The following is a 16030-nucleotide window of genomic DNA, read 5'->3' as shown; positions in this document are numbered from 1 at the left end:
GCACTTGCGGTTTTTAACAAGAAGTCGAAAATATCACTTTTTACCAAAAATGACAAAAATATTCACCAAAATTAGAGAATTAAAGATATCATTACAAAATGAACAAATCTGAGAGAGGTCCACATGTAGTACCTATATATGTAATATCAAAGCAATTGCACTTGCGGTTTTTAACAAGAAGTCGAAAATATCACTTTTTACCAAAAATGACAAAAATATTCACCAAAATTTGAGAATTAAAGATATCATTACAAAATGAACAAATCTGAGAGAGGTCCACATGTAGTACCTATATATGTAATATCAAAGCAATTGCACTTGCGGTTTTTAACAAGAAGTCGAAAATATCACTTTTTACCAAAAATGACAAAAATATTCACCAAAATTAGAGAATTGAAGATATCAACATGAAATGAACAAACCTAAGAGAGGTCTACCCAAGGTACATATACACCAAGTATCAAAGCATTCAGGCTTGTAGTTTTCAAGAAGAAGTCGAAAAAGTAAAACATTGACACGGACGACGACGACGGACGATGACGGACGACGACGGACAATCACTCATATGATAAGCTCCGTTCGACAAAGTCGACAGCGGAGCTAATAAAAGCAGCAGTTCTGGAAAACGGTTATACACATGTTTTGTTGACTTTAGAAAGGCTTTCGACAGCATCTGGAGGGATGCACTCTTTCTCAAGTTACAAAACAGTGGTATCACGGGGAACTTTTATGAAATAATAAAATCTATGTATAAGGATATTAAATATAAAATTAAATTGTCAGAGGGTATAACTGATGGATTTCAGTCTACCTGTGGAGTTAAGCAAGGCTGCAATTTATCACCAACTTTATTTAACATTTTTCTGAACGATCTGCCAGAATTATTTGGGGATCAAATTGATAAACCAGTTCTAATGGGCGAGAAATCTATAAATTGCATCCAATATGCAGATGACCTTGCACTTATTTCAGAAACGGAAGACGGCCTACAAAGCTGTCTGAACAAATTAAATGACTATTGTATAAATTGGAATTTAGAAGTAAACGTAAAGAAAACTAAAGTTATGGTATTTAATTGCAGCAACAGACTGATTAAAAACATGAATTTTAAAATCAACAACCAAGACATAACAGCTGTTAACGAGTTTTGCTATTTAGGGGCAATATTTACTCCAAATGGGAAATTTAAAACAAACTTATCTATGTTAAATAATAAATCAATGAAGGCTCTTTTCAGCATCAGACAAACAGTCTTAAACCACAAAATAATCTCACCAGCACTTAGTTTGAAAATTTTCGACCAATTAATTTCACCTATACTCATGTATGGTGCAGAAATCTGGGCCAATGAAATCACAACTGACAGTAACAGTTTAGAGCAAGTTTGCAGTCATTTTTACAGGTTTATCCTGGGAGTGAGTAAAATGACGCCAATTAGTGGTTTGAAAGCAGAACTTGGTAGGTTACCAGTAAAATTAAAAATTAATTTGGCTCAAATTAAATACTGCCATAGACTATATAGTCTGCCAGATAATCACATTTTAAAATTAGCCCTGGATGAAATGATAAAAATTAATTCAAACTGGGTAAGGACTATTAATGCTACACTGGGACATGATCTAATTAAAATAAAAAATGATCACAATATGGAAAATTGGAATCAAATAATAAAAAAAGTAAAACTCAGACTATCTGAGATTTATATTCAAAGATGGAGAGAAGAACTAAATTTCAGTGAAACCAATGAAAATAGGGGAACAAAACTGAGAACATACAAACTATTCAAAGTAAGCTATAATATGGAAAATTATTTGCAAAACATTTCAAATTTCAGCCTCAGGAAAATGCTTTCAAAATTCCGTCTGAGTGACCACAACTTAGAAATAGAATTAGGTAGAAGAACAAAGCCCAAAATAGAATTAGAAAATAGACACTGTAATAAATGTAACACTAAAGCATTAGGAGATGAAAAACATTTCCTGCTATTTTGTACTGGCTATATAGAACAAAGAAAAAAACTGTTTGATGAGTGTTCAATAAATATTTACACAATGGATGTGAATTCCATATTTAAAAAGATTATGGAGAATAATATAGCTTTAGCAAAATACTTAAAGAGCACAATTTTTAAAACCACAGAAAGTAATTAATTTATTTTATTTTACTAACATTTTATTTTTTATCTCTTATGTATTGTATGTATTTATGTTCCTTACCATACAAAAACCCTCTGAAGGTTTTTTAGTAGTGTAATAAAGTTATTATTATTATTATTATTATTATACATGCTTTATTGTTCATTTGAAGGGCGGCAGTCGTCGTGCCACATCCTGTTCGATATGGGACTCATAGCGACATATTCAATGCATGTAAAATACATTGTTTATTTACATGAAATTCAAACACGCACTGCACGACGACCACTGCGCTTTAAATCAATATGAAGTTATTACTGTTATTACTTTTATTATAATGGCCTAAAAGACTTTTTTAATACACAAATGTCTAAATAAAATTAGTCTTCCAAATCTAAGGCAAATTTGCACAAATTTTAAAATTGCGTTAGATTTTGGTGGTACTTGTGTCTTGTTGTTATAGCAAGGACTCTGAGTAACAAGTCTTTTCATGTCATCATTCAATAAATGAAAAACAAATTCAGTACACATCAAAAGAGCCAACGAATAATAAACAAACACACAATGCAGATTAAGTCTGAGCTGCATTGAACATAATAATCCTAGCAAAGATTAAAGGATTAACACTTTGACTTCACCATAGCATGTCAAACTCGCAAATAATGCAAACAATGCCTTTTATATTCAAGTGAAAAGTTTTTATTCTAGAGGCACAAACCATGAGCAGAAAACCAATAAAAGTGACCTCGAGTAACTATAGTACAATGTAAATGCATACTAAATGAGTACCCAAAAAACACTGTCTGAGTGTACCACCATAGAGACTGAGTGTACCACCATAGAGACTGAGTGTACCACCATACAGACTGAGTGTACCACCATACAGACTGTGTACCACCATACAGACTGAGTGTACCACCATACAGACTGTGTACCACCATACAGACTGTGTGTACCACCATACAGACTGTGTACCACCATACAGACTGTGTACCATCATACAGACTGAGTGTACCACCATACAGACTGAGTGTACCACCATACAGACTGAGTGTACCACCATACAGACTGAGTGTACCACCATACAGACTGAGTGTACCACCATACAGACTGTGTACCACCATACAGACTGAGTGTACCACCATACAGACTGAGTGTACCACCATACAGACTGTGTACCACCATAGAGACTGAGTGTACCACCATAGAGACTGAGTGTACCACCATAGAGACTGAGTGTACCACCATACAGACTGAGTGTACCACCATACAGACTGAGTGTACCACCATTCAGACTGAGTGTACCACCATACAGACTGAGTGTACCACCATACAGACTGAGTGTACCACCATACAGACTGAGTGTACCACCATAGAGACTGAGTGTACCACCATACAGACTGAGTGTACCACCATAGAGACTGAGTGTACCACCATACAGACTGAGTGTACCACCATACAGACTGAGTGTACCACCATAGAGACTGAGTGTACCACCATACAGACTGAGTGTACCACCATACAGACTGAGTGTACCACCATACAGACTGAGTGTACCACCATACAGACTGAGTGTACCACCATACAGACTGAGTGTACCACCATACAGACTGAGTGTACCACCATACAGACTGAGTGTACCACCATACAGACTGAGTGTACCACCATACAGACTGAGTGTACCACCATACAGACTGTGTACCACCATACAGACTGAGTGTACCACCATACAGACTGTGTATCACCATACAGACTGAGTGTACCACCATAGAGACTGAGTGTACCACCATACAGACTGAGTGTACCACCATAGAGACTGAGTGTACCACCATACAGACTGAGTGTACCACCATACAGACTGAGTGTACCACCATAGAGACTGAGTGTACCACCATAGAGACTGAGTGTACCACCATAGAGACTGAGTGTACCACCATAGAGACTGAGTGTACCACCATACAGACTGAGTGTACCACCATAGAGACTGAGTGTACCACCATAGAGACTGAGTGTACCACCATAGAGACTGAGTGTACCACCATACAGACTGAGTGTACCACCATAGAGACTGAGTGTACCACCATACAGACTGAGTGTACCACCATAGAGACTGAGTGTACCACCATAGAGACTGAGTGTACCACCATGCAGACTGAGTGTACCACCATGCAGACTGAGTGTACCACCATACAGACTGAGTGTACCACCATACAGACTGAGTGTACCACCATACAGACTGAGTGTACCACCATAAAGACGTAATATCACAATCATATCATATCAAAGTCCCATTTGATCAATTCTTATCTGATATTATTTTTTAACTTTAAATGTTGGTTTAATGCGTAATCAGGAATATTGGATTAATGGGAGAACTATTCAGACATTGAAGTGTTTAACTTCTTACCTTGATTAATATTTCTTCATTTCACAGACATTATAAACTTACAAAAGCTGATCAGTTGAAGTAAACACCTCAAAACAAAACATACGAAATTATAAGGAATATGTAAAATTATAAATATCACCATGCAATCACATCTGAAATATAATACTGCATGTTTTCCATCATTCTTACTAGTATTTCACACAGACATGTGGGTTTTGCTCATACTGATCCGAACCCTACACTTGACGATGAAATGTAATTAAGCAATTCAAACATATACAACAGTAAAGCATTACAGTACAAACAACTGCCACCTACAAGTACCTCTAGACACAACAGAAATGCATCAAACTACAAGAGATGTACACTTAATATTGAATCAAATAGATGCACAATTTGACAGTGAAATCTAGAAAATGTGAACTCACCAGACAATCTGTTCAGAGTGATAGCTCAGAGTAAAGTGATGACAAATCAGAATGGTTTGTCTAGACAAATTAATCATGACTGATAACACTCAATAAACTTTGATTACAGTAGAAAAAATTAGATTAAAATATCTATCGGTGGATTTCCAACTTCAGGAGATATTTAAATTTCTGAATCAGACAAGAATCGAATGCCATTAAGTTCTGTTAACCTGTGACTTATAAATGCCATTATAGGTTCTGTTAACCTGTGACTTATAAATGTCATTATAGGTTCTGTTAACCTGTGACTTATAAATGTCATTATAGGTTCTGTTAACCTGTGACTTATAAATGTCATTATAGGTTCTGTTAACCTGTGACTTATAAATGTCATTATAGGTTCTGTTAACCTGTGACTTATAAATGTCATTATAGGTTCTGTTAACCTGTGACTTATAAATGCCATTATAGGTTCTGTTAACCTGTGACTTATAAATGTCATTATAGGTTCTGTTAACCTGTGACTTATAAATGTCATTATAGGTTCTGTTAACCTGTGACTTATAAATGTCATTATAGGTTCTGTTAACCTGTGACTTATAAATGTCATTATAGGTTCTGTTAACCTGTGACTTATAAATGTCATTATAGGTTCTGTTAACCTGTGACTTATAAATGTCATTATAGGTTCTGTTAACCTGTGACTTATAAATGCCATTATAGGTTCTGTTAACCTGTGACTTATAAATGTCATTATAGGTTCTGTTAACCTGTGACTTATAAATGTCATTATAGGTTCTGTTAACCTGTGACTTATAAATGCCATTATAGGTTCTGTTAACCTGTGACTTATAAATGTCATTATAGGTTCTGTTAACCTGTGACTTATAAATGTCATTATAGGTTCTGTTAACCTGTGACTTATAAATGTCATTATAGGTTCTGTTAACCTGTGACTTATAAATGTCATTATAGGTTCTGTTAACCTGTGACTTATAAATGCCATTATAGGTTCTGTTAACCTGTGACTTATAAATGCCATTATAGGTTCTGTTAACCTGTGACTTATAAATGTCATTATAGGTTCTGTTAACCTGTGACTTATAAATGTCATTATAGGTTCTGTTAACCTGTGACTTATAAATGTCATTATAGGTTCTGTTAACCTGTGACTTATAAATGTCATTATAGGTTCTGTTAACCTGTGACTTATAAATGTCATTATAGGTTCTGTTAACCTGTGACTTATAAATGCCATTATAGGTTCTGTTAACCTGTGACTTATAAATGTCATTATAGGTTCTGTTAACCTGTGACTTATAAATGTCATTATAGGTTCTGTTAACCTGTGACTTATAAATGCCATTATAGGTTCTGTTAACCTGTGACTTATAAATGTCATTATAGGTTCTGTTAACCTGTGACTTATAAATGTCATTATAGGTTCTGTTAACCTGTGACTTATAAATGTCATTATAGGTTCTGTTAACCTGTGACTTATAAATGCCATTATAGGTTCTGTTAACCTGTGACTTATAAATGTCATTATAGGTTCTGTTAACCTGTGACTTATAAATGCCATTATAGGTTCTGTTAACCTGTGACTTATAAATGCCATTATAGGTTCTGTTAACCTGTGACTTATAAATGCCATTATAGGTTCTGTTAACCTGTGACTTATAAATGCCATTATAGGTTCTGTTAACCTGTGACTTATAAATGTCATTATAGGTTCTGTTAACCTGTGACTTATAAATGTCATTATAGGTTCTGTTAACCTGTGACTTATAAATGCCATTATAGGTTCTGTTAACCTGTGACTTATAAATGTCATAACACCTTGTACTACCAACACTTTAATCCTTTCCACACATTGGCAGCCAGTATGGTATCTTTGCAAGATTCGTCCTACGTGTAGATGCCATTAGGTTCTGTTAACCTGTGACTTATAAATGTCATTACACCTTGTACTACCAACACTTTAATCCTTTCCACACATCAGCAGCCAGTATGGTATCTTTTTTTTTTTTTTTTTTAAATATTTTTGTGCCAGGCGACAGTTCTGGACATTGAATGTCACCGTTGTCTCTCCTGACTTTTTTTTTTTGTATGTGCAAATTGCAAGTGCTAGTGCTGACACATAGTGCATTTTGCCACAGAAGTCATATTCATGTTTGGGACTACATGACAGGGCTGTGTGGCCATCTCTCTGTCAAATGGCAATTTTAATGCGCTATCCTGGCGTCAACCAGGCTCGGTTGAACACAAGCACCTGCGGACCTTAACAAAGGTTCCCCCAAAGTCGCATTCGTTAGTGAATGAATCTCGGCCAGTGGAATTGGCCTTCCCATTGAGTCTGTGGCACACTCACCCAGGGTAGGGGTTGACCCTTTGATGTTTAGCCTAAGGTAGGATTTGAACTTGGGTCTACCGATCATGAGTCTGGAGCGACAACCACTATGCTACCAGTGACCGGTATCTTTGCAAGATTCGTCCTACGTGTAGATGCCATTAGAGTGGTTGAGTGTGATTTACACAACTTGAGGGGTGGGTATACTGTGGTTTATTTCATTTCATATAACCAGCTCTTCCAATCATGATCAGCTAGGCATACTAGAATATGAGATATGCCAATCCTTGCCTACTTCATCTTAAACATGCAGCTTCTTGGCTGAGATATCTCTGCTATTAGCAATGCACATTTCAATCAAAGAACTGAAAATATCATTAGAAAATGAACAAATCTGTGAGAGGTCTACCAGAGGTACCTATTAGTATCAAAACAATCAGACTTGCTGTCTGACTTGCTTGCTAAAATTTGTTATCAAAAATGACTAAAATATTCATCCAAATTAGAGAATTAAAGATATCATCACAAAATGAACAAATCTGAGAGAGGTGTACTTGCAGTACCAACAAATATAATATAATATCACAGCAATCAAACTTGCAGTTTTCAACAAGAAGTCGAAAATATCACTTTTTAGCAAAAATATTCATCAAAATTAGAGAATTCAAGACATCATCAGGAAATGAACAAAACTAAGATAGGTCTGCCCAAATACACACAAGATATGAGTATCAAAGCAATAAGAATTGATGTTTTCAAGAAGAAGTTAAAAAGTAACAAGTCATTGAAAATGACACAGTCCCCGTTAAGTTCTCTTTGTGCTCGTCATATTAAAGCGGAGGGGTTGTCACGAGCATGTCCTTGAAACTTGAGTTCCAAATGGCGTATACAACAGATTGTTTATTTACATCAAAACACTTGTTTCGTGTCATAGTAATATGGCCAAAATAAAAACAGTCGTTATTCAGCCATCTTTGATCTGATTATGAAACACACTGATATGTATGATGTATGTGTCAAATACGAATGAATATGGTACATAAATTGTGGAAATATAGTAGTAAGGCCAAAAAGTCAGATGGCTGTCAATCGGCCATCCTTGACCAGATTTTGAAACAAATTGTCATGGACATGCATCCTAAAATGTATAAAGTACATGTATGTGCCAAATTTGAATGAAAACTGACAGAGCACGTCCAAAATACGACATTTTCAAAAAACAACATGGCTTCCAGTCAGCCATTTTGAATCAAATCGCTAAACCACTGCATGTGCATATGTCCCACATAAGGTACTAGGCATACGCAAAGAATGAACGGAATTGGTCCACAGGATTCTGAAATATGACGTTGGATAGACTGACACACGGACAGACGAACACACGGACGGTCGAACGGACAGACTCAGGAACTCACGGACGGTCAGGGACATGTATCCTAACATGTATGATCTATGTACTAAATTTGAATGAAAACTGACAAAGCATGTCCAAAATACGACATTTTCAAAAAACAAGATGGCTGCCAGTCGGCCATCTTGGATCCAATTGTGAAATAAATCATCATGGACATGTATCCTAACATGTATAATCTATGTACCAAGTTTGAATGAAAACTGACAAAGCATGTCCAAAATACAACATTTTCAAAAAACAAGATGGCTGCCAGTTGGCCATTTTGAATCGAATCGCTAAACCACTGCATGTGCATATGTGTCACATAAAGTACTAGGCACATGCAAAGAATGAACGGAATCAGTCCAAGGGGTTCTGAGATATGACTCCGGACGGACACACGGACGCACGCACGGACGGAGACCGAATTATAAGTCCCCGTTTTCGGACTTCGTCCGAACGGGGACTAAACAGTTGATGCACACAACGACGACGATGAACAATCACTCATACAATAAGCTCCGCTCGAGAAAATTGACAGACGATCTAATAAAACAGACAATTTAGTTACAATTTGTTATCAGCATATCTGTATTATCAATCTTGATCCTAGGAGTGAGTCAATGTTAACAACATACCGACACTCATAGAAAACAAACAATAGTAAAAATAGTTGTGTAGGCAATTCTGGATCTACCTGTCAGATGACCTACTTTAGACAAGTCTCTATGCCGAACAATACTATTTATTATTTATAAATTAATGCTTCAACATAAATCATATTGAAAGAGTTACAAAATGACATATTTTTACATGTTTTCAGGTAGATTTCTCAAGAAAAATATTTCATACTTGGTAAAAATACTAAAACTTGATAAATTGTGTTTATATCAACAACTGTGTAAGACTTTTAAAATAAAAGTATGTGATAAATTTTAAACTCTTAATAATTAGCTAGGTTGAATGCCTAGCCTAACAATAATGAGCTAAAATCGTCACAAATGTCACGGATATATGATAAAATAAAAAATGTATTTATAAAACATTGGATTAACTCAATTAATGATGATAACAGACAAAACACTAATACAAAAAACAAACTGAGGACTTACAAAAAATATAAAACAAACTTCATTTTGGAAAACTACTTAATTAAGCTAAAAAATAAAGAACTGAAAAGTACCCTAACTAAATTCAGACTGAGCAATCACAGTTTAGAAATTGAAAAAGGAAGACACAACAGAATCAAAAGTAGCGACAGAATCTGCAAATTGTGTAATAAAAATGATATTGAAGATGAACATCACTTCCTCATAATATGCCCAGTATATAGTAAAGAGAGGGTCATTTTATACAATGAAGCTGAAAAGATTATTCCTGACTTTACTAATCTCACACCTGAAAATAAATTCATAAAAATAATGTCAAATAATAACTTAGCAATTCCTCTGGCACAATATCTGAAATACAGCTTTGCTACTAGACAGCAGCACCTACCTACTTAGTCATTAACTTTTTTTTTAAACCTATTCATTGGGTTTTTGTTTTTATATTCAGTTTATAGTTTTTTGTTGGTGTTTCATTTTACTTTTATTATATATTTCCGTTACTAACTTCAATTTTGTCTGTTTCTGGTTGTCTTTAAACTATTAGCCATAGTAATTTGATTAATTTTTATCTGTAATTTTTGTTGTTGTTGTAACCTTTAACCTCCTTCAGTAGGTTGTTATGAGTTAATAAATTGTTTAATAACTTTCATGGTGTACCTGAGATACAATGGATAGATAGACCTGTGATACAATGGATAGATAGACCTGAGATACCATGGATAGACAGATCTAAAGACATGCACTATTTTGCCATGTAATTATTAGGTCAATTATTTAAGCTACTTTGCATAGTCCTGAAATCATTTAATCTCTCATTATAAAAGCAGATTAAGCCTAGCTTTATAAGTTTGGATATATATATATATATATATATATATATACACATAGTCAATCTATTACAAGTTATATTAATACTTTAAGAACAGCTGGTTATATCAAGAACAGAGCAGCAACACTTTGTGTGCAGTTTAGTAACTATATATGGTCTAAAGTAAATTCACAACAGGAGTACGGTAACTCCTAATTCTGGTATTTATAATGATAATACTGAAACAAGAAATGAACACACAAGTTGAACTTCTTGCCAACAACCATCACACAGGAAAGCCAATAAAAACTGAACACACATCATAAATCAATGCTCTTATCATAAATCTGAATTCCATATTTTTAGAATCCACTGTAGTACTCCAATTGTCGCAAAGTACAGATTTATTTCAATGAACATCTATACACAGACCAGTCGGCAATACTCAGTAGATCGACTTCCAATGAATTAAATTTTCAGTCGACTTTATAACTAGTGTCTGTATTGAAAGAAGCTGTATGCATACCAACCATTCCTATTTGAGTATCCACGGTAAATGGAGTGAGTATTTTTATAGTAACAATTATTTGGACTATAGCTGCAATGCCAGTTCTAAGGCACAATGGTGACCAATAGAAATACATGGCATTAGTATGGCAAGAATTTTTTCCTGAATATAAACTTAAAAATGTGATGTTCTTAATTACACTACCGTACTACTATGTCCTGTGTACATATGCCAGCATGAATGCACTAGTATTTGGGACACAATACTGGTAGTCATTGACTTTCAAGTTGTTGGAATAACATAATTATTTGACAACAAGTTGTAATGTTTTATTATACAATGACTCAAAATAAAGATTTTTTTATAGATTTGTTTTTAAGATTGAAAGCTTCATACATGTGGAACGGTATGAACTGAAATACTTCCTTGAAAGTAATATTACTATTAAAAGTAAGCAAACAACAACATAATATATCGGTGAATGTGTTCTAACATCAATTTTTTTCAAGAGTTTTCTTGGTAAAATGGTTATGGGTTTCATTCTAAAGATCCTGCTATAACTCCTAACATGTATAAATAACAAAACCACTTTCATTTCATTTTTTTTTAAATAGCAATAAAATTCTCCCCTATGAATTCTATCTCTATTTAGGATAAAAATGTGAAATTGCCAAAAATATATTAGGTCAGATCTAATATGTTGAAAGGCTGAGATAAATTCCTTAAAGTGTCACAGTCTACAATGTTTATATATTGGGTGTGTTTAACGATATCAAGTCTACAATCTGAGGTTAAAAGTAAGAATAATATAAGTAAGTTACATCTAGACTTGACCTCACAAATGCATTAACTGTTAGTGTACATAAAAGACACACATCATAGTGTAATACTCACGGCAGAATTCATCTTGCCACGTTAAGGTACATGTACAACAAAATGGCAACATTAAGAACTTTGTACCAAATGCTAATGATGGAAACTTGAATATTAATGAGAATGTTAGGGTTGCTATAGTAGCGGTGTAACGGTACATGTTATGCCTTACGGCTACCAGCCTGACAAAGGTGCCATGTAAATTACACTGATTTGAATCTCTAATATCTATTATTTAGGAGGACTTTACAGGCCACCCTGTGATATCAATAAGAAGACAATGAAGTCAAGCAATAAAATACATTATAAAGTGACCAGTGTAGTACAATGTTTGCATGTACCAGGGAGTTTATGATTTGCAATTGAGACTACTACTTCAGCGCCCTCTATGGTGGAAATAACAAATTGAAATAGAATGTGTATTATCTGTTATATTGGATTTAAACACAATGCCTGCTGAAAGTTTCGATATATATATACAATGTGAATGGAAATAATGTCCTCAGAAGATGATAAAACACAATTAAGGTATATTTTCATGCTATTATGTAAAAAAAATTGAAATATTATTAACAGTGTTAATTATTTAACAATTACAAGCAGCCTCTCGGCTGAGATAGCTCCGCTGTTAGCAATGCACATTTCAATTCAAGAACTGAAGATATCATTAGAAAATGAACAAATCTGAAAGAAGTCTCTAAGGTACCTATACGCATAGTATCAAATACCCATAAGTATAGTATCAAAGCAAAGTGGCTTGTGGTTTTCAACAAAAAGTTGAAAATATCATTTTTTTACCAAAAATGACAAAAAAATATTCATCAAAATTAAAAAATTAAAGAATTAAAAATATCATCACGAAATGAACAAACCTGACAGAGGACTACCCCAAGAATCTATGTTGAAAATATGAAAGGATTTGGTTTAACGGTTTTGAAGAAGAAGACAACAATGTAAAAAGTTGACAACATACTACAGAGGACAGAATACAGACAATCAGTAATATGAAGAGCTCCGCATTGTCCACTTTGTCGACAGCGGAACTGAAACACCTCTTCATTCAAGTATCTACCCAGCATGCAATGCAGGTGATCATATATGGTGTGCACATAAATACATCAGTTTTATTTCCTTGGAACCAAATGCTTGCAATTCAAAATGTCTATCAACCACACCTCTGATTTGTGAATGACAGACAAACCTAAATTGAACTCAATGAAGTTTATAACATTTCAAGTTTGGAATGATTCAATTAAAAGTGTAACATAACAAGTAGTAGCACAGAAAATGCATTTAAGACAAGACCAAGGACAGACAAAAAATTAATTTAAAAGTATAAAAAATGTGTAAACTGAGAAACAACTGATGACATGTTTAAATGTTGGGAACTAAAATGACTGCCAGTTGGTCAGAAAATGAAAAAAAAATGAAAAACAAATTGTCATGCACATGTATATTTTTATTTTGTGTCTTTAGTATCAATAATGACAAGTCATTGAAAATGACACAGTCCCTGTTAAATGTTCGAACGTTCTCTTTGTACTCGTCATATTAAAGCGGAGGGGTTGTCGCGAGCGAGCATGTCCTTGAAACTTGAGTTCCAAGTGGCGTATACAACATTTACATTAAAACATGTGTTCCATGTAGTAGTAATATGGCCAAAAATAAAAACAGCCGTTATTTAGCCATCTTTGATATGATTATGAAACACACTGATATGTATGATGTATGTGCCAAATCAATCTGATTAAAATCTGATGTAGTGTACGGGCTTTAATTATTTGGCTATAAACTTATTTTAATTTTATGTTTTATTACTGTTGTTATTAATGCCTTTTTATTTTATTATTTTACTTTGATTTTGATTTTAAGATTTTTTTAAAATTCCGCCCTACATACATCTGAGCCGATGCCTATGTAACGAGATTTCAACGAGACCCACTGTCGACGATTTTAGTCAACGAATCACAGACCTTCTTCTATAGCGCACATAATGACGTCACTGGGCAGAGTCAGGTGGCAAACACACTCAAACATAAAATGGCGGATTATACCGACGTTAGGACCGAGGAGAACACGGCTTTTCGGTAAGTTTATCATTGTCAAATGCAACGAAAGTCATTTTTTTATGTATATATTGTGGCTCGAATGGTTCGAGTTTAGATCTTTATTTTGCGTAGTTATTCTGGGAGTGACGATTTTGTTTCCACCGGTTCGACCGAACACCAGTGTCTTTTTCCAGTCGCCTGTATAAAAGGGGGCCTGTGATTGGCTGTTACTTACGCGAGATTTGAACGGGACTTACGTAGGCGTCGGATCAGATGTATGTAGGGCGGAATTAAAAAAAATCAAAATCAAAGTAAAATAATAAAATAAAAAGGCATTAATAACAAAAGTAATAAAAAATAAAATTAAAATAAGTTTATAGCCAAAATAATTAAAGCCCGTACACTACATCAGATTTTAATCAGATTGGTGCCAAATACGAATGAAAATGGTACATAAATTGTGGAAATATAGTAGTAAGACCAAAAAGTCAGATTGCTGTCAATCGGCCATCCTTGACCAGATTTTGAAACAAATTGTCATGGACATGCATCCTAACATGTATAAAGTACATGTATGTGCCAAATTTGAATGAAAACTGACAGAGCACGTCCAAGATACCACTTAAAAAAAAAACAAGATGCCTGCCAGTCGACCATCTTTGATCCAATTGCGAAATAAATGAAAACTGACAAAGCATGTCCAAAATACAACATTTTCAAAAAACAAGGTGGCTACCAGTCGGCCATTTTTAATCAAATCGCTAAACCACTGCATGTGCATATGTTCCACATAAAGTACTCGGCACATGCAACAAATGAACGAAATCGGTCCACAGGATTCTGAAATATGACTCTGGACAGACTGACGCACGTATGGATGGACACACGGACAGACAGACGGACAGACGGACAGACAGACAGACAGACTCAGGAACTCACAGACGGTTGGGGACATGTATCCTAACATGTATGATCTATGCACTAAATTTGAATGAAAACTGACAAAACATGTCCAAAATACGACATTTTCAAAAAACAAGATGGCTCCCAGTCGGCCATCTTGGATCCAATTGTGGAATAAATCGTCATGGACATGTATCCTAACATATATAATCTATGTACCAAGTTTGAATGAAAACTGACAAAGCATGTCCAAAATAGAACATTTTCAAAAAACAACATGGCTGCCAGTCGGCCATTTTGAATCGAATCGCTAAATCACTGCATGTGCATATGTCCCACATAACGTACTAGGCACATGCAAAGAATGAATGGAATTGGTCCAAGGGATTCTGAGATATGACGCCGGACGGACGCACAGATGCACGGACGCACACACGCACGAACGGAGACCAAATTATAAGTCCCCGTTTTCGGACTTCGTCCGAATGGGGACTAAAAAGAATCAGTCCCGGTACATTCAAGATTTGATTGAGGACACAAGAGAACAAGCGACCTGACAAATGAGCAATAGACGATCACCTATATGAAAAGCTAATAAAAACAGCTTATTGTAAATAGTCGCCATTCAACCATCTTAAATCGAATCTAAAAAATGCAAATATGCTATTTAATCTATATATAAAATTTGAACAGGATTGGTCAAAGCATATCAGGGATATATCTCTGGAACAAAATTCATTAAGGTAGAGATGCAGTTTACCTGACAGGTATTTTAATTAGTTAATTAGGAAACCAAGATGACATCCCTTGTCCACAAAACTATATATTTTCGGAAAGCTTATTGTATGAATTTTAAAATTTTGTTAGTATTTTTTTTTTTTATGGACACTAGTTTGAAACATGCACAAAAATGTGCTTTTTTGGTCAAAAGTGATTAAAAAAAAATAGCTTCTAAACCATGCTTCTGTTTCCTGTCAAAATTGGTTTATGGGTACATCTATGAAAAAGTGCCGTCTTGAAAACTGTCTACCAGTTCCCAATTTTGCAAGGCAGCAGCTCAAATATCACTAATTCAAGTTTATGCACAAATTAACACCCATGCTA

At 34.7% G+C, this 16030-nt stretch overlaps 1 protein-coding gene across 4 annotated transcripts in view; it reads right to left on the bottom strand.

Annotated features, from left to right (window-relative positions):
- Positions 1-16030, bottom strand: part of LOC100379016 (uncharacterized) — a 75105-nt gene that overhangs the window by 33988 nt on the left and 25087 nt on the right. The window lies entirely within an intron of this gene.

The sequence above is a fragment of the Saccoglossus kowalevskii genome, chromosome 9 (assembly GCF_978046115.1).
Source record: "Saccoglossus kowalevskii chromosome 9, keSacKowa6.1, whole genome shotgun sequence".
NCBI classification, from domain to species: Eukaryota; Metazoa; Hemichordata; class Enteropneusta; family Harrimaniidae; genus Saccoglossus; species Saccoglossus kowalevskii.
The sequence above is the reverse complement of the archived record's forward strand: the minus strand, read 5'-3'. Positions and strand labels throughout refer to the sequence as shown.